At 44.1% G+C, this 19767-nt stretch overlaps 1 protein-coding gene across 2 annotated transcripts in view; it reads left to right on the top strand.

Annotated features, from left to right (window-relative positions):
* Window positions 1-281: 281 nt before the first annotated feature.
* HECW2 (HECT, C2 and WW domain containing E3 ubiquitin protein ligase 2) overlaps window positions 282-19767 on the top strand; it is a 222162-nt gene continuing 202676 nt past the window's right edge. For both annotated transcript variants that reach the window (XM_040427416.1, XM_040427415.1), the window contains exon 1: window positions 282-501. The gene's annotated coding sequence lies outside the window, so the exon portion shown is untranslated. The remainder of the gene's footprint in view (window positions 502-19767) is intronic.

Below are 19767 nucleotides of genomic sequence, written 5' to 3'. Positions count from 1 at the left end.
GAGGACTAGTGCTTCACCCGGGAGTGTATCTAAACAGCCAGGGGCTTCCACTGGGGGATTAAAGCGAAACACTAGAACTCCCGGAAAAGGTGACAACTGAGTGACTGTTTACTACGTAGGACAATGCGTATTCCAGCTGCTCCAGGGGCACTGCTATTACACTGGGGCCAGAGTACTCCACACTGGAGCATCAGCCAATCACAGGAGGAGAGACGGTGGCCAATGCAGGAGGAGAGGCAGCCGGCCAATCCCGTCGCTCCTTACAGGGGCCTGCACGAGCAGCAGTTTACTCTGCACATAATCCCCTGTCACTGAGCGATGAGGCTGCAGCCACTGATCCCAGTCACTCAGGAATGGGGCAGAGCGCTCTCCGCCTGAATCCCCTTTGTGTTTGGATATTACGGCACAGTACGCGGCGTAGATAGGAGCCCGCCCTGTGGTGCACATCTGCAAGGAGCTGCTGAGCGTGCCGCTGTGGACGTGCTCAGTGCACAGCAATAGGTATGTGTCCGGCGTCTCATCCCAGTCACTGGCATGCATTATTTATCACCCTGCTTCTGTGCATCCTCTCCTCATACACAGAGTCTGCACCCATGTATTACATCCAGGCTGGGGTGCCCTCATTCAGACACCTGGAACAGATTGCCTACGGAATAAGCCTCATCCCTCATGTTATTCCTCCTCTCAGCCTGCATGCAATATATGCGACAGGGATTTCCATCATCTGCTCCTCACATTCACCCCCCCCCCCCCATGCTACGTGGATACGGTGTTGCAAACAGCTGGCAGGTAAATGGTTAATTGCCAGCCTATGGGGAATACCGGACGCCCGCTGTAGGAGGGCCCTGCTCTGACATATTAGGGGTTTCCCCAGCAAAGTCTCCGTTCACATGCGAGAGGAGAGCTCTTCTCACGGCTCAGTTTTCTTCAGCACAAATATGCCACCTGGCCTTTTCCCAGGTTTGAGGGGGGGTCCAGATGGGAGCCCCCCAATCATGTCCTGTTTACATGTCTTAAAACACTTTGGTTGTAAATCTTAGGGTTGTAAGAATTGTGCCTTGTTGTGACTGGAGCGCTCCTGTCATGCCACCATGCCACGATATGCACAAATCATAGCTGACAACCGCCTATGCAAAATATCCTCGCTCGTATGTCATTCCTTAGGCGAGATATTGTCAGAGCAGGAAAACAGCGCGATTATAGCCCTGCGTTTGCATGGAGTTTGTATCAAGGACACAACGCAGATGGCGGCATCCGGTCACTGTCATATGCAGTCTTGTGCCGTATAACCGAAAATAAAACGAATGAAACAGCTCCATTGATGCAAAAATAAAAATGTTATGGTTCTTGGAATATGGCAAAAGTAGTAAAATATACAGTATAAAAACAATATGAACTTGGAATAACTGTAATGGTACTGACTAGGGATGAACGGTTCGACTTCGGCTGCTTCATCCAATGTCGTTTTGCATAAAACTTAGCTGTAATACTGTACAGAGTGAGCGCTCCGTACAGTATTAGAATGTATTGGCTTCGATGAGCCGAAGTTATTACTTCGCGAAGTTTCGTGAGACTTTGTGAATTATATATGAATGTAAAAAACCTTAATACCGAACTCAGCATCCAAAGTCGATTCGCTTATCCCTAGTACTGACCCACAAAATAAAGGTAGCGTTCATGCAGGGGTGCACCACCAATGAGGCCAGGTGAGGCGATTGCCTCAGGCAGCACCAGGTAGGGGAAAGAGAGAGGCACCCAAAGGTCCATGAGCTGAAGGGAAGCGGTTAGGTTAAGAAATTGGCGTTGGGGAAGGAGGGGCACCATTTCAGTAGTGTTGAGCGAACTTCTGTTTTAAGTTCGGCGTCTAAAGTTCGGCTTCCGGTTAGCGGAGAATCCCGATATGGATTCCGAATTCCGTTGTGGTCCGTGGTAGCGGAATCAATAATCGGCCATTATTGATTCCGCTACCACGGACCACAACTGAATTCGGAATCCATATCGGGATTCTCCGCTAACCGGAAGCCGAACTTTAGACGCCGAACTTAAAACAGAAGTTCGCTCAACACTACATTTCAGTTTTCGCCTCAGGCAGCAGAAAGGCTAGGTGCACCCCTGCGTTTATGCCACAGGGTATACTGCAAAATTGACGCAAAAAGCAATGGAACAACTGCATTTTTTTTCCCCCCATCCCACACAGAAAGTTAATAACAGTTAAAAGGGGTTATCCAACTTTATATATTTTTTTTAACAGACCCCTTCGGAGTAGCAGATCTTCTGCAGGGTTCATACTTACGTGGTATATGCCGCTGGGTTCCGACTCCACTTCCACAGGTCACAGATCTCTTGGACTCAACTGTTGACGGGGGCCATATGACCACTGCAGACAATCACTTGCCACTGCGGTGACGTCCCAACAGAGTGGCACGTAACGCAATGACGAACCACATGGGTGACACGTCACTTGCTGCTGCCATGGATTGTCTGCAGTGGTCATATGACCCCCCCACCCCATCAACAGGATGTTGATTCCCAGAGACTCGGGAACTGGAGGCGGACATGAAGTTTTGTAGCTGTAACCAGTGTTCCCTCTAAGCCTTGGCAGCTGCTGAGATGGGTCCGCTCAGAGCTGGGCACAACGCCTTCAAAGGTGGGCGATAGGAAAACTTAAGATGATTGTCACATACAGTGTAACCCTGCACCATCCCTTACAATACAGTATAATCCCTGCACCATGCTGTGTGATATACAGTATAATCCCTGCACCATGCTGTGTGATACAGTATAATCCCTACACCATGCCGTACAATCTATAGTATAGTTCATAAACCATGCTGTACAATATACAGTATAACCCCTACACATGCTGTATAATATACATTATAATCCCTGCACTGCTGTACAGTATACATAATTCATGCACCATGCTGTACAGTATACATTATAATCCCTGCATCATGCTGTACAATATACAATATAATCCATACACCATACAGTAAAATATACAGTATAAACCATACAGCATGCTGTAAAATATACATTATAATTCCTGCACCATGCCGTACATTATAATCCATACACCATGCCGTACAATATACAACATAACCCCACAGTGTAGGTGTAAGGGCTCTTTCACACTTGCGTTCTTTTCTTCCAGGATAGAGTTCCGTCGTCGGGGCTCTATGCCGGAAGAATCCTGATCAGTTTTATCCTAATGCATTCTGAATGGAGAGAAATCCGTTCAGGATGCATCAGGATGTCTTCAGTTCCGGAACAGAACGTTTTTTGGCCGGAGAAAATACCGCAGCATGCTGCGCTTTTTGCTCCGGCCAAAAATCCTGAAGACTTGCCGCAAGGCCGGATCCGGAATTAATGCCCATTGAAAGGCATTGATCCGGATCCGGCCTTAAGCTAAACGTCGTTTCGGCGCATTGCCGGACTCGACATTTAGCTTTTTCAGAGTGGTTACCATGGCTGCCGGGACGCTAAAGTCCTGGCAGCCATGGTAAAGTGTAGCGGGGAGCGGGGGAGCAGTATACTTACCGTCCGTGCGGCTCCCGGGGCGCTCCAGAGTGACGTCAGGGCGCCCCAAGCGCATGGATCACGTGATCACATGGATCACGTCATCCATGCGCATGGGGCGCTCTGACGTCATTCTGGAGCGCCCCGGGAGCCGCACGGACTGTAAGTATACCGCTCCCCCGCTCCCCGCTCCTACTATGGCAACCAGGACTTTAATAGCGTCCTGGGTGCCATAGTAACACTGAAAGCATTTTGAAGACGGCTCCGTCTTCAAATGCTTTCAGTACACTTGCGTTTTTCCGGATCCGGCGGGCACCTCCGGCAACGGAAGTGCACGCCGGATTCCAACAACGCAAGTGTGAAAGAGCCCTTATACTGTATGTTGAACTGCATGGATTATAATGTATATTTTACAGCATGCTGTATGGATTATACTGTATATTTTACTGTATGGTGTATGGATTATATTGTATATTGTACAGCATGGTGCAGGGATTATAATGTATACTGTACAGCAAATGTTTGGAGGTTACACCATGCCGGACAATATAACCCCTGTGGGATAGATAGATATACCTATATACAGCCTATACTTATTTACATATATACAGCCTATACCTATATACACTCTATACCTATATACAGCCTATACCTATGTACATATATACAGCCTATATCTATATACATTATATACCTATATGCAGTCTACACCTATATAGCATCTATACATATCTACAGCCTATACCTACAGTGGCGGAAATAATTATTTGACCCCTCACTGATTTTGTAAGTTTGTCCAATGACAAAGAAATGAAAAGTCTCAGAACAGTATCATTTCAATGGTAGGTTTATTGTAACAGTGGCAGATAGCACATCAAAAGGAAAATCGAAAAAATAACTTTAAATAAAAGATAGCAACTGATTTGCATTTCATTGAGTGAAATAAGTATTTGAACCCTCTAACAAAAAAAGACTTAATACTTGGTGGAAAAACCCTTGTTTGCAAGCACAGAGGTCAAACGTTTCTTGTAATTGATGACCAAGTTTGCGCACATTTTAGGTGGAATGTTGGTCCACTCCTCTTTGCAGATCATCTCTAAATCCCTAAGGTTTCGAGGCTGTCTCTGTGCAACTCTGAGCTTGAGCTCCCTCCATAGGTTTTCGATTGGATTAAGGTCCGGAGACTGACTAGGCCACTCCATGACCTTAATGTGCTTCTTCTTGAGCCACTCCTTTGTTGCCTTTGCTGTATGTTTTGGGTCATTGTCGTGCTGGAACACCCATCCACGACCCATTTTCAGTTTCCTGGCAGAGGGAAGGAGGTTGTCGCTCAGGATTTCACGATACATGGCTCCGTCCATTTTCCCGTTTATGCGAATAAGTTGTCCTGTGCCCTTAGCAGAAAAACACCCCCAAAGCAAAATGTTTCCACCCCCATGCTTGACGGTGGGGACGGTGTTTTGGGGGTCATAGGCAGCATTTTTCTTCCTCCAAACACAGCGAGTTGAGTTAATGCCAAAGAGCTCTATTTTGGTCTCATCAGACCACAGCACCTTCTCCCAGTCACTCTCTGAATCATTCAGGTGTTCATTGGCAAACTTCAGACGGGCCTGCACATGTGCCTTCCTGAGCAGGGGGACCTTGCGAGCCCTGCAGGATTTTAATCCATTGCGGTGTAATGTGTTTCCAATGGTTTTCTTGGTGACTGTGGTCCCTGCTAATTTGAGGTCATTAACTAACTCCTCCCGTGTAGTTCTAGGATGCTTTTTCACCTTTCTCAGAACCATTGACACCCCACGAGGTGAGATCTTGCGTGGAGCCCCAGAGCGAGGTCGATTGATGGTCATTTTGTGCTCCTTCCATTTTCGAACAATCGCACCAACAGTTGTCACCTTCTCTCCCAGCTTCTTGCTAATGGTTTTGTAGCCCATTCCAGCCTTGTGCAGGTCTACAATTTTGTCTCTGACATCCTTGGACAGCTCTTTGGTCTTTCCCATGTTGGAGAGTTTGGAGTCTGCTTGATTGATTGATTCTGTGGACAGGTGTCTTTTATACAGGTGACTAGTTAAGACAGGTGTCCTTAATGAGGGTGACTAATTGAGTAGAAGTGTCTAACCACTCTGTGGGAGCCAGAACTCTTAATGGTTGGTAGGGGTTCAAATACTTATTTCACTCAATGAAATGCAAATCAGTTGCTATCTTTTATTTAAAGTTATTTTTTCGATTTTCCTTTTGATGTGCTATCTGCCACTGTTACAATAAACCTACCATTGAAATGATACTGTTCTGAGACTTTTCATTTCTTTGTCATTGGACAAACTTACAAAATCAGTGAGGGGTCAAATAATTATTTCCGCCACTGTATATAGGGTCTATACCTATATATAGCCTATATCTATATACAGTCTACACCTATGTACAGTCTAGACAGTGTAGACTGTATATACAGTCAGGTCCATAAATATTGGGACATGGACACAATTCTAACATTTTTGGCTCCATACACCACCACAATGGATTTAAAATGAAACAAACAAGATGTGCTTTACCTGCAGACTGACAGCTTTAATTTGAGGATATTTACATCCAAATCAGGTGAAGGGTGTAGGAATTACAGCAGTTTTTGCATATGTGCCTCCCACTTGTTAAGGGACCAAAAGTAATGGGACAGAATAATAATCATAAATCAAACTTTCACTTTTTAATACTTGGTTGCAAATCCTTTGCAGTCAATTACAGCCTGGAGTCTGGAACGCATAGACATCACCAGACGCTGGGTTTTATCCCTGGTGATGCTCTGCCAGGCCTCTACTGCAACTATCTTCAGTTCCTTCTTGTTCTTGGGGCATTTTCCCTTCAGTTCTGTCTTCAGCAAGTGAAATGCATGCTCAATCGGATTCAGGTCAGGTGATTGACTTGGCTATTGCATAACATTCCACTTCTTTCCCTTAAAAAACTCTTTGGTTGCTTTTGCAGTATGCTTTGGGTCATTATCCATCTGCACTGTGAAGCGCCGTCCAATGAGTTCTGAAGCATTTCGCTGAATATGAGCAGATAATATTGCCCGAAACACTTCAGAATTCATCCTGCTGCTTTTGTTTGCAGTCACATCATCAATAAATACAAGAGAACCAGTTCCATTGGCAGCCATACATGCCCACGCCATGAGACTACCACCACCATGCTTCACTGATGAGGTGGTATGCTTAGGATCATGAGCAGTTCCTTTCCTTCTCCATACTCTTCTCTTCCCATTACTCTGGTACAAGTTGATCTTGGTCTCATCTGTCCATAGGATGTTGTTCCAGAACTGTGAAGGCTTTTTAGATGTCGTTTGGCAAACTCTAATCTGGCCTCCCTGTTTTTGAGGCTCACCAATGGTTTACATTTTGTGGTGAACCCTCTGTATTCACTCTGGGGAAGTCTTCTCTTGATTGTTGACTTTGACACACATACACCTACCTCCTGGAGAGTGTTCTTGATCTGGCCAACTGTTGTGAAGGGTGTTTTCTTCACCAGGGAAAGAATTCTTTGGTCATCCACCACAGTTGTTTTCCGTAGTCTTCCGGGTCTTTTGGTGTTGCTGAGCTCACCGCTGCGTTCCTTCTTTTTAAGAATGTTCCAAACAGTTGTTTTGGCCACACCTAATGTTTTTGCTATCTCTCTGATGGGTTTGTTGTGTTTTTTCAGCCTAATGATGGCTTGCTTCACTGATAGTGACAGCTCTTTGGATCTCATCTTGAGAGTTGACAGCAACAGATTCCAAATGCAAATAGCACACTTGAAATGAACTCTGGACCTTTTATCTGCTCATTGTAATTGGGATAATGAGGGAATAACACACACCTGGCCATGGAACAGCTGAGAAGCCAATTGTCCCATTTTGGTCCCTTAACAAGTGGGAGGCACATTGCAAACTTCTGTAATTCCTGCACCGTTCACCTGATTTGGATGTAAATACCCTCAAATTAAAGCTGACAGTCTACAGTTAAAGCACATCTTGTTAATTTCATTTCAAATGCATTGTGGTGGTATATAGAACACCAAAATGGTAGAATTGTGTCGATGTCCCAATATTTATAGACCTGACTGTAGGTGTAGACTGTATATAGGTATAGGCAGTATATAGGTATAGGCAGTATATAGGTATCGGCAGTATATAGTTGTAGGCTGTATATAGTTGTAGGCTGTATATACTATATAGGTGTGGACTGTATATACTGTAGGTATAGGCTGTATATAGGTATAGGCTGTATATAGGTAGGGGCAGTATATAGTTGTAGGCTGTATATAGGTATAGGCAGTATATAGGTATAGGCTGTATATAGATATAGGCAGTATATAGTTGTAGGCTGTATATAGGTGGAGGGCATGCTGCTGCAGGACACAAGGGTCCTTGTCAAGGGGTGAAACCACTGGCAGGAGCACACCATTCCAGTGATAGACTATCACTGGGATGGGATGGTATGTTCCTGCCAGTGGTACTTTCACAGTTTCACCCCTTGTGTTCTGCAGCAGAATGCCCTCCAGGACTGTCCCCAGCATACTTATGTAGCAGGCAACTCTCAGCCTCAGGAGAAGTCTAGCTTCTAAGATGGCGGCGCCAACGCCGCCTCCACGTTACCTCTCCCTGTGCACTGCTGCTCCTCCTCTTCGGTCAGAAAAAGAAGGAGGAGGCAGCAGTAGCACGGGAATATGTGGTAGGCGGCGCCCCGCTTACCACGCACACAGAAGGAGGAAGTTTGGAAGAACTCATCACTAGTTTGGGCAAGTGTGTGGGCATTTTGGAAGCAGGGTGAGCGGGCACTGAGCGGACCTATTAAACTTGTGAGCGGGGGCACAGTAATTACTGCGCGGCCGCGCACCCGCGCAGCTTGGGCTACTTTCACACTTGGTGCAGATGCGTCTTGTATCTACTCAGACGGATCCGCACCAATAATGCAAACGCTTGTATCTGTTTGCATTATTCATCCAAAAAAAAGTCTAAGTCAAAACTGATCTGTCTTGACTTACATTGAAAGTCAATGGGGGACGGATCCGTTTTCAACTGCACCATATTGTGTCAGTGAAAAACGGATCCATCCCCATTGACTTACATTGTAAGTCAGGACGGATCCGTTTGGCTCCGCATAGTCAGACGGTCACCAAGACGCTGCAAGCTGTGTTTTATTGACCGTCTAAAAAACGCAACGGAGACCAAATGCAGCCAAATTGATGCATTCTGAACGGATCATTTTCCATTCAGAATGCATTGGGGCTGAACTGATCCGTTTTGGGCCGCTTGTGAGAGCCCTGAAACAAATCTCACAAGCGGACCCAGAAACGCCACTGTGAAAGTAGCCTTAGAGGGAACACTGGCCGTAACCCAGTGGCAGAGACCAGGTAAGTATGAACCCCACCGCAGGTACGCCACTCTGAATGAGTCTAATATAGAAAAGTTTAAAGTTGTATAACCCCTTTAAGGAGGGTTTCCAGGCTCAAGATATTGATGACCAATTCTCCGGATAAGTCATCAATATCAGATCAGTGGGGCTGACACCCTTCACCCTCTCCGATCAGCTGTTCCCTGCAGCTGGAACGAATACTTTGTACAGGGCTGGAAGCGCAAGTCTTTTCAAATTGTAGTGGTTGGGGTCGGGTGAAAGGGGAAGTGAGCTGCAGTAACCCACCATGGCCGCTGTGCTTTGAATGGAGCTGTGCTTGCTCTGTAGCAGCAGTATGGAGCACATTATACAACATCAGGATTCATGCACACGACCGTGTTTTTTGTCTGCATCTGATCCACATTTTTTGCAGGTCGGAGGCAGACCCATTTATTCAATGGGGCAGCAAAAGATGCAGATGGCACACCATGTACTGTCTGCATCCATATGTCAGTTTTCATGTCCTAATCTTGTTCATTTTGCGACAGAGGGCAGGAAGATTTCTTCTGCAAAATGTAGAATCCGTGTTTTGTGGATCCACAATTTGCATGAAAAGTTGAAATATTGCAAATTTAAAAAATGCACCACTGGTCAATATATGCTATGTTTTGTTAGTTTTTTTCTCATCATGTGGATGAATTTTCTTAAAGGGGTTGTCCGTGCTTTTACTATTGATGACCTATCCTCAGGATAGGTCATCAATATCAGATTGGCGTGGATCCGTCGCCTGGCACCCCCACTGATCAGCTGAACGAGGAGACGGCGCGCGCAGTACCCATGTGCTGTCTCCCTTCTCTCTTCCTGTCTGCGGCTGTCTATGGTCTTTGCCCGGACAATCCCTTTTAAATCTCATCAACTTTGCTGATAACTGTACAATGCTGTGGGTTAGCCACCCACAAATCTGTGGCAGCAAATACACAGCATATACATCCCATCATGACATACCCTTATTCTATTTGATATATTTTGTAGAGTTTGATGCTATGTTCACATGATTAAAATCTGTGATTGCAAATCAGTAGCTGAAACAGGTAGTTTTTGGTGGCAGATTTCTAATTTGGTGGCGGTTTTAGAGGAGTATTTACAAGCGTTTTGGAAGAGGTTTTGACTGGCTGTTGGCAGGGCTCCATAGGAAGATAGGGAGTCTCCCATAGACTGCAATGGTAATTTATTGCAGTTTATGGGAGAAGTGATCTGACAATTGCATGTTAACGTTCCCTTCCTCCACATTAAAAAAATAAACATCATTAGCACTAAAATGCCCATACTATGAAAATATAAACATATTTATCCCATACGTTGAATGCTGTAGAGGAAGAAAAAAATCTAAATGGCCTATTTGCCGATTTTTGGTTCCTTCACCTTCCCCAAAAATTTTTATAAAAATTTATCAAAAAGTCATACACACCCCAGAATGGCCAGAAAATGGTGAGGCAAATAAAAAAATTAAAACATTTCCCAATGTTTTTATTCTTTTAAAGTGGTATCGCCTTTATTGCACTGACCCAGAGGATGAAGGTAACATGGCCGTTTTGCAGCATAGGGAACACCATAAAAAGAAAACCCAAAAAGGTGTGGCAGAAATGTTTTCTCTTCCAATTCCACCCCATTGAGAATTTTTCCCAGCTTCTAACTTAATTGAATGCAATATTAAATGGTGCCATTAAAAAGTACAAAATGTCCCCCCAAAAAACAAGCCCTCATATATCTATGTGAATGGGAAAAATAAATATTTATGGTTCCGTAAATGCATAGAGTGAGAAAAATTGTTCCATCAGAAAGGGGTTAATACAAAAAAATGGAAAAATGTTGGTAGTTAAATTAACATCAGTAAAATCACTTCACCAGTGGGGTCTCAGTACAGTATTCAGTTCTTTGTCCCAGATTATACTATGTTGTTCCAAATTATCTATTTATATGAAAAGCTGAGAAGAACTGAGATTACCTTTGGAGCTCTAATATCAATTCCTCTAGTGTGCCAATAGCTGCTGTACAGGCTGGAAATAGCAGATTGTATTCTGCTGAGTATTAACTGACTCTCTAAAATCACGTGTGTTTAACAAAAAAAAGGTGAGATTACATAAATGCAAATTAACTGCATATCATCCTTTCCATTTACAAATGTGTATTGCCTTATAGTTAAAATATTTAAACAGATTTTACCTTATTAAAATATTGATGACTTATCCTCGGAATAGGTCATTAATATCTAATTTGTCGTGGTCCGATTTCTGGCTCTCGGGTGTGAAAAATTAAATAGCAATGGGGGAGCTTGAATCCATTGAACCAGGGGAACACATTGATGTAGTTGTTGTGGCTGAGACATAGCTAGACTCTTCACATGACTGGGAAGATAATCTTCAGGGTTTTATGCTCTTTATGAAAAGACAGGACAAATAGGAAAGGAGGATCTGCATGTTAGGAGTGACATGAAAGCAAGTGTGAAAAAGGCAGTTATGGGCGATGATGAGGATGTTAAACGTTTATGGGTGGAATCGTAAAAGGAAATAAAATTAAAAATATATCTTGTAGACCCCTAACATTACTGAGGAGAAAGAAGTTTAGCTGTATAACCAAATGGAGCGGTCTGCATCTGCAGGTACATTGGTGATAATGGGAGATTTAATCTTCCCAGATGTTGATTGGGATCATGGTTCTGCATCAACTGTAAAGGGGGGGAAATTCTTCAACTTTCTGCAAGACCACTTTATGGGCCACTTTGTGGAAGATTCAAAAAGAAGTGATGCTCTGTTGGATCTGGTTGGGAATATCACTGTTCATGAAACACTTGGTAACAGTGACCACAATATAAATGTACTTTACTGTATTGAGATGTCAACAAAGCACATCATCTCCATGACCGTTCTGAGATGAGGTGTGGTAGAGAAGAACCACCTAGAGCCAGTGATGATCCATCACATTTTGGAAGGTAGTAAAGCTGTTTGGGGACAGTTCACACTGGGATTATACAGGGGAGACTGGCGATGTCATGGAGGCCCATATCAAATTGAGGTTCCAAAGTAGCAAGAAAAAGTGTATCCTAAAGGAAACAGTTGAAAAAGGTAGGAATTCTAAGTAACTACTGAAGAATGGGCCACCACTAGCCATGGACTGCTCTCTTTAAGTAGAGCTAGTATCCTGCTTAAACTGCATCCAACGCATCACACCCAGCCAGTATCCTACTCTGTATTGATGAGGGGCAAGCACCCCCTCTATATCTGGCTTGGCATCTTCCAAGGCTTGTTAAAAAGTCACATTTTGACTCATAGGGAACCACATCCACAGGGTGGCACTAGTAAGATGATTCTCTTTCCTTGAGATATTATTGCATATTATTTTCCCATGGAGCATTGCTAAGACGTCCTCCATACAAGGCCAGTCTCTTTTTGGACAGCCAGTACCCTGCTTAGGCAGTATTTCTACTTTTAAAGGGGTTATCCCAACAAAAGTATTACTGTTCAATAACTGACATTTTATGTGAAGTAGGCAGATGCTTGGATACGAGCTGCAGGTTTCGTTTTTTGTAACTGGAAGTACGGTTCCTACCCCGTTCAATGTTTAGAATAAACTCCAGTGACATCATTAGAAGTTCTTGCTTAGTGATTTTTATTCAATATGCGTCTTAAGCCATGGCGTCTTCCCTCTGTGATACTTGCACACATCCTTTCCTGCCATCTTTCTTCCTCCTCACCACAGAGCGGCACCAGTTTGAAAAAGGCCACAAATGGCCAAAATGTCACTCTTAAGCCGCATATTGAATAAAAATCACTAAGCAAGAACTTCTATTGATGTCACTGGAGTTTATTCTATACATTTTATGTGAAGTATTATTGCAATATGCATACAATAAAAATATTGTTCGGGTTTTTATATGTATTACATTTTCCTCTCTAGTAGCACCCCCTGCTGTTTATCCTTCTGGTCCACCTTCTCCTGCATTCAAAGGTGGACTAACATGCTCAGTAACTTCCCTGCTCCTTTCCTCCTCTCAGTGCTGGTAGTATAGTGATCTCATAGTGAAGTGGTCCTTTCATTCGTCACTACTTCAGAATCAATAGAAATATATAGGCATATCTGTCTCTAGACAGTGGAGCAGGATATCGCAGGGGCTTTACATATGTATCTCTGGGGCTATATGTAAGGGACTATTTTCTATTATGGGGAGGAATGGGTTAACAAGATGTACTTGCAGTGCTCCCTAGGAGATTCAGATGCAGATGCAAAAATATGTTATTTATTTATCAAAGTCAGTTTTTCCAAAAAACTGTGATAGGACATCCGAGCTCAGATAGGTTTGCAGCGGTGGAAATACAAAATATAAGCCACTTATAAATTCACGAAATTGTCGGTGTCTGGTAACAGGCAAAACATATTCCAGGAAGGTGTCAAGGAAATTTACTCTATTAGGGTTCAGCAACCATCGTCACTCTTGCTGTTCTGAAACTACAACTCCCAGAATCCTCCTTTAACTTCTGTGGGAGTTACAAGAATAGCCGAGTAAGTTTACATGCTGGGAGTTGAAGTTTCACAGCAGGTGAAGTGCCGAAGGTTGCTGATCCCTGCACTATATGGACAAAAGTATTGGGGCCATGCACTAAGGGACTTGAGACTACTTTAGTGAAAAAATAGTTGTATGTACATTTTTAACTGGCCATGCGACAATATTTAGTTGGTTTTACTTAGTGATGGCCAGTTGGCGTGCCGGGACTCCAGCCTCAGCAAATTTACGCTTGGAAACAGGCGTAAATGTTGGAGCAAAAACTACGCTATCCAGGGGTTGGCGTAGTTTTTTGCCAGGCACAAGAACTGCCATAGAGGCGCTTAATCTATGACGAGGCACATGCCTTGTCATAAATTAGATGAATCTTACGGCAGTGCAAGAGGTAAAAGCCGGTCTTAGTAAATGTGCTCCATTATACCTGCAAGAGTTCTTATGTTCTCCTATTCTAAATCCATAGGCATTAATATGGAGTTCCACTCTTCTGGAAAGGTTTTCTACAAGATTTTGGAGTGTGAATTTTTTTTGTCCATTCATCCAGAAGAGCATTTGTGAGGTTGGAGGAGAGGGCCTGGCTCAGTCTCTGTTCTAATTCATCCCAGAGGTGTCCATTGTGGTTGAGGTCAGGGCTCTGACTGCCACTAGACTCATCCAACTCATTCAGGGCACCAGACTCATCTGACTATGCCTTAATGGACATTGATTTGTGCACTGGAACCAATGTCTTGATATGGCCAACCATGAAGAACACCCCCATATCATTATTCCTCTTCCACCAAACTTTATAGTTGGCACAATGCAGTCAGACAGGTAACGTTCTCCTGGTGTTAGTCGCTAAACCCAGATCATGACATGAATATCCCAGCCCACAGTTTTCGTTTGGACGTTTGGATCTCTGCAGTTATTGAGTCAGCAGAGCATTGACGACTTTTATGCACTATGTATCTCAACACTGGGTAATCCTTCTCTAGCCTGCTATTACAGTACCATGCTGAAATTAGGTGCAACCCATTCTTTTGTAAAGGCAGGCTGCATGTCTAGGTGCTTGATTTTTTATAGAGCTGTGGCAATGGGACTGCATGAAACACCTGAAATTTAAAGATTAAATGCCCCTTTACACAGGTCAATACAGCAGGCAATTATTGAGAACAAGCCTTTTATTCTCAATAATTGCCTGCTCGTCAGAAGAAGTGAGAGCTGTGTTTACATGCAGCCATCACCTCTTCTGTATGGGGACCACTGATTGCTCCTGAGAATCATTGTTTCTGGACAGCAGATTGTTGTTTACATAGCATGATTTGCTGCCCAGAAAGATTGATTTAGGTGACCTTATCGGGTTGCTTTCACCTGATGAACGAGCGTTTGCAGTACCTTTATGCAGGGCAATTATCAGAAAGAGTATTCCTAGGAACGCTCATTCCTGTTAATTGCCTCGATCATTGGCCCATGTAATGGGGCCTTACAAGGTGTGTCCCAATACTTCTGTCCCTTTTGTGTATTTTGAGTAGTAGGTGTGTGGGTAAAAAGTAATTTCCTATTTTTAAAAAAAAACGTGTAATTGGATCATTTGTGAAGCACAAAAAATCCTTGTTTGGCCTCTTGCACACGTCCGTTTTTTTTTTCTGTTTACGTTCCTTTTTTTGCGTTCCGTATACAGAACCATTAATTTCAATGGATCCACAAAAAAAACGGAAGGTACTCCGTATGCCTTCCGTTTCCGTATATATCCATTTTTCCGTTCCGTTGTCAAAATAACGGACAAGGATTATACTGTTCTATCAGGGGCCAGCTGTTCCGTTCTGCAAAAAACGGAATGCCCACGGACGTCATCATTTTTTTTTGTGGATCCGTTTTTTGCGGTCCGCAAAATACAAAAAAACAAAACAAAAGGTCATGTGCAAGAGGCCTTTCCCGGTGGCAGATTGTGCTGTGTAAACACGATCTGCTGCCGGGAAACAACGATTCGTTATGGGGAAGAGCGATGGCATTCGCGATCACTGCTCCCCATACTCTGGAGGAGATTGCTGCATGTAAGTGCATCGGTCTCCTCCGCTTGTGATCAGCAGATTGTTGGGAAGGAACGCTTCCTTTCCAAAAATCTGTTTGTACATCGTCCCATGTAAAAGGACATTGAGACAGTTTTCCTGTTAGATAGTTTTGATAAATGAGGCCCTTCGTGTGATATGCCCCAACCCCTGTCAGATCTTTCTTTGGTTTTGGCAGGAGTATTATCCGTGTTTCATGGAAGCCTGCCACAATACTGTAGATGGAATTCATTAAAAAGGTAAGGGGGTGATCTGGGGTTGAATAATTTATCATAGCTGATAGTCCATCTGGGCCCAGCATATTTTTATGGAGAAAGGCTCTTGGTTGACAACATCTTGATATAGGAATTAAGAAAAATTCTCCATCTTCAGAGGTCCGTTTGGGAGGATCAGTGGACGGCAGCTGGTTCTGTGTGTCTGTAGATAATTACATAATATATTGAAGACACCATGTGGTATTCAAAACTGCAAGCTTCATTTTCCTAGGATCCGTCACTCCCAGCACGAACACCTGCAGACAAAGTGCACAGGACAAGGTACTTAAAGGAGTTGTCAAGGTACTAAGGCGAGATGAGAAACCGCTCCGACCACTTCCGGGCCGGAGACTCAGAAACTGCAAAGCTTGTTGTGCTACGCTGTTTCAGTAGCTCTCATGTACGGCAATGACAGCTGTTTTCTGGCCGGGAGGTGGTCGCAGCTGTGTCTCATCTCGCATTAGTAACGGCGAGACGAGACAAGCACTTTAAGCAGGAATTTTCTTATTAGCATTTAAACATCAAAAGGCGTCAAACCAGAGTATCAAGTCCATACCTGTACAGTCTTACTACTACTGGAACGCAACGCCTACATTGTGGGGACTCTACCACCTTTTTCAAGCTAAAAAAGGGTGCAGAGTCCCTTGAAACTTTGATACAGGGGTGAATGACGTGTGGATCACACCAACTTCAAAGTGCTGCCTACCAGGACTGCTGAATTCTATGGATTTGATACTTTGAATCTGGTATGACACCTTTTGATGATGTTAATACTACTTGGATTTTATATGCTAATAAGTTAAATTCAGGCTGAAGTACCTTATCCTGTGCACTTTGTTTGGAGCCGTCTGTAGCTGATTACAGCATTGCTGCCTATATACGTACAATCAAAATTAGTCATCCCCCCTTGCAAATTAGGTTTATTAGTGAAATGTACAAACTTTCTGCTGTTTGCAATATACCAAACATGAATATACTTTTACATAGCTCTAATATAGCAAGTGGTTACTCCAAATTCAAAACACAAAATGCCAATTTTAATTACTACTGCAGATTTAGGATTATTCAGCCCGTTCATAATAAGTCTCTTTAGTACTTAGTAGAGAACCTTTTTGCTTGCTGTAAGTGTGAAGCCTAGCCAGACACCAGCTTCTGGCAGCATTCCTGAGGGATCTTAGCCCCTTCAGTTCACTAATATTTTTGGGTTTGTATTCTGCTGCCACCTTCTTCAAATCCCACCAAACATTTTCTATGGGGTTCATGTCAGGGGACTGTGACAGCCTCTCCACAATCCTCCACGGCTTCTTCTGAAACCAAATTTTGGTGGACTTTGAGGAATGCTTGTGATCATTGTTCTAAATCTGTTGAAAGATCCAATGACGACCAAACTTCAACTTCCTCATGGAATGCATGATGTTTTCTCCTAGGATTTCCTAATACTTGATTGAATCCATCTTGCCCTTCACACGCTGCAGGTTTCCCATACCAGAGGAAGCAAAACAGCCCCAGAACTTCAGCATGCCAATGCCATGCTTCACTGTAGGCAGGGTGTTCATTTCAGCATATGCTTCATTCTTCCCCCTCCAGGCACACTGCTGGTCCGTATGCCTGAAAAGTTCCAGTTTAGTTTCATTGCTCCACGCAAAAGAATCCAAAAACATCTTTGATTTATTTATATGGTTTTGGTTTTGAACATGCTGGTGCCAACTTTTCTTGTGCTTTTGGGTCAGTAGAGGTGTACGTCTTGGAGTTCGGGCATGGAGATCTTAAAGGGATTCTGTCACCTCTCATAACACAAATTCAGATTTTAAACCAGTCATGCTCCACAGCTTACCTTGAATCGGCTGTGCTGTTCTATATTGTAATCCGTCCAGTAGTTTTGCAGAAAACGACTTTATAATTATGCAAATTAACCCTGAAGGTGCCCAGAGGGGCGTTATGTTCCTCCTTTGTGTGCCCAGTAATGCCCCTCTTACAGTGCCCAAACCGCCTTCCTCCAGAATCCCTAACCGCCCACAGCGTCTCATCCCTCTCCTCCCCCTCCCTGACGGCCAAGCGAAGTCTCGCGCAGACGCAGTACCCACTGAGGGCTGCGCCAGTGCGATTTGCTGGAGACTGAGGGAAGAGCGAGCATTGGACGTCACTGGTCTCGGCGCATGCCCAGTGACGACGATGAAGCTCCTGCCCTCAGTCTCCAGCAAATCACACTGGCGCAGCCCTCAGTGGGTACTGCGTCTGCGCGAGACTTTGCTCGGCCGTCAGGGAGGGGGAGGAGAGGGATGAGACGCTGTGGGCGGTTAGGGATTCTGGAGGAAGGCGTTTTGGGCACTGTAAGAGGGGCGTTACTGGGCACACAAAGGGGAACATAACTCCCCTCTGGGCACCTTCAGGGTTAATTTGCATAATTATAAAGTCGTTTTCTGCAAAACTACTGGACGGATTACAATATAGAACAGCACAGCCGATTCAAGGTAAGCTGTGGAGCATGACTGGTTTAAAATCCGAATTTGGGTTATGAGAGGTGACAGAATCCCTTTAATGATTTATTATGCTCCTTACCATGCAAACTGAAAGCTCAGTGCCTGCTGCCACCAAATCTTGCTGCAGTTCTGTTGAAGATACTTGAGGTTTTTCAACCACCTATCTCCTCAGGTGTAATAATCAGTTGGTGTGGAACCACTGTGTCAACCAACTGGTTTCACTTTGGGCTAAAGTTAAGGGTGTTATACTGGCATTCCCCTGATATTCACCCTTTAACCCCTATGCAGGGATCTGGACTTTGCTGCAGGCGAGCCACCAGATCACTTCCTCTTAGAGAAGTCCCAGTGTCGTTGACAGCTGACCCATAGGGGTCAGAAAGATCGGTACAGAGCACCAAGGTCAGGAAAAACTTGTAGTCAGTAACAGGCCGAGGTCAGGGCAGACAGAGTTTGTGCAAATTTGTGAAAAAGGTCTATGGTCAACGTTGGCAGGAAAGGGTCAATACTGTAATCAGGCACAGGCAGGCAGCGGAGGGTCAGTCAGGAATTGGGTACACGGGAAGGCAGTATACGAGCAGACAAAAGGAACACAAGAGCTTTGCAGGGACTAGCATGCTAGATACACCTATGGCTCAGGCAGTCTCCCACAGTGGAACATATCTTAGGTTACTTTCACACTTGCAATGTTGTTTTCCGGTATTAAGATCCGGCAGAGGATCTCAATACCAGAAAAAAAACCGCCGTTTAGTCCTCATGCATTCTAAATGGAAAGAGATCCATTCAGGATGCATCAAAATGTCTTCCATTCCAGCATCATTCCGTTTTGTGACGGCTTGAAGCAGTTTTGTGTCCTGTTATAAAAACGGATCCGGCATTGAAAACAATGTAAGTCAATGGTGACGGATCCGTTTCTTTTTATTTTGATTTCACACAACCGCATCCTAACAGAACGGGTGCATCCTGATGAGCAAAATCAAAACGGATCCGTTTAACTCAGGTATTGAGATCCTCTGAGAAATCTCAATACCAGAATTAGGCCTCATGCACACGACATTTTTTCGCGGTCCGCAAAATGGAGTTGCGTTGTTCCGTGATCCGTTTTTGTTTCCGTGTGTCTTCCTTGATTTTTGGAGGATCACCAGACATGAAGGAAAGTGAAAAAAAATCTAAGTCAAGTTTGCCATGCAAATGATAGGAAAAAAACGGACCCGGACGACAATCTTGTGTGCCTCCGTGTTTTTTCAGGGACCCATTGACTTGAATGGGTCCGCGAACCGTTGTCCGTGAAAAAAATAGTACAGGTCATATTTTTTTGACAGACTGGAAACACGGATCACGGACGCGGATGACAAACGGTGCATTATCCGAGTTTTCCACGGACCCATTGAAAGTCAATGGGTCCGCCGAAAATCACGGAAAACGGAACAACAGACACGGAACACAACAACGGTCGTGTGCATGAGGCCTTAACACCACAAGTGTGAAAGTAGCCTTAAATACCCTGGGGCAGATGAATTGGAGTCCGCAACAGTTCTATGGGTGGCAATG

This window comes from Bufo bufo, chromosome 4 (assembly GCF_905171765.1).
Source record: "Bufo bufo chromosome 4, aBufBuf1.1, whole genome shotgun sequence".
Classification (NCBI taxonomy): domain Eukaryota; kingdom Metazoa; phylum Chordata; class Amphibia; order Anura; family Bufonidae; genus Bufo; species Bufo bufo.
Note: the sequence above shows the minus strand (reverse complement) of the source record. Positions and strands in the feature narration are given on the sequence as shown.